This window comes from Phyllobates terribilis, unplaced genomic scaffold (assembly GCF_046119375.1).
Source record: "Phyllobates terribilis strain yellow unplaced genomic scaffold, ASM4611937v1 Scaffold_131__1_contigs__length_4997060, whole genome shotgun sequence".
Taxonomy (NCBI): Eukaryota; Metazoa; Chordata; class Amphibia; order Anura; family Dendrobatidae; genus Phyllobates; species Phyllobates terribilis.
Window position 1 is genome coordinate 4,851,376 of NW_027362891.1, and position 1,125 is coordinate 4,852,500.

A 1,125-nucleotide genomic window follows, 5' to 3' on the forward strand; every position below is an offset into this window, starting at 1 on the left:
AAAAATACAAGCCATTTGTTAAATTAACTTTTTTTCATTGTTAATTCACATTAGACTGTATCTTCAACACTTTTGTCAGCAGGTCTTATTACAGACTCTGAATAGGGCAGCTCTCTCCCTCTCCCTCAGCAGAAAGTCACAGCATGGTTAAAAAACGGGATCTTTTATGATTTTCTCATAATAAATAAAAAAGGACATGCAAGTCCTCCAAACTATTTTCCGTTTCTGTATAGGGGAGGTCCTAAATCTTTCTTGTTCTTTAGTTGATCACATGTCAAAAAGGCAAAGCATTTACTATGAACTCGCCTAAAAAAATATACACTTGGAGAGTAATATCATCATTTGCATGTAAATATTCCTTGACTCTAAGGGCTCGCTCACACTGTCGTATAACACGGCCGAATGCTATGTGATGTTTTATCGGATAGGACTCGGCCCTATGTTATACTATGGGACAGTGCAGATCTGCGATTATTGGCATGAGAAAATAATCTCATTCGATATTCGGACCATGTGCACCCATACAAGTCTACGGGTGCACGTAAAACATTGGACTGCACTCGGATGTCATCCAAGTGCAGTCCGATGAACACTCACAGAGACTATGGAGAAGATGGAGAAATTAAGTTCTCCATCTTCTCCATATCTGTGCTGCGAGAGAATCGGATCACACTCAGTTGAAGCTCTGACAGAGTTTGAGCCGAGTGTCATTAGCATAATTGGCCCTATTCTCTTGCATGAGAGAATATATGGCTTAGTGAGTGGACCCTAAAACTGAATAGTAGTGACGGACAGGAACCTCACAAGCGGGATCCATGTAGCTCTCAGATGTCATGTAGGTAGGGCTTCATTCCATGGGGTAGGGCTTAATTTCAAGGTATATAAAAAAAATGGACTTCAAACAAAAATTAAATGAACACAAAAAGCACTAATTGAATTATTTTTTTCATATTTATGTTTGCAGCCCCTTTAAAAACCCTTTGAGGACCAAGACACATATATGTCCCATAGTTTTAAACTGGAAAAAAATTTGATTGAATAAAATTTAAGGTCCTCAAAGGTTTAAGTAGGTCATAAATTCATATGAATACTTGCTCATACAATTGCACATGCCAAAAGATGAAG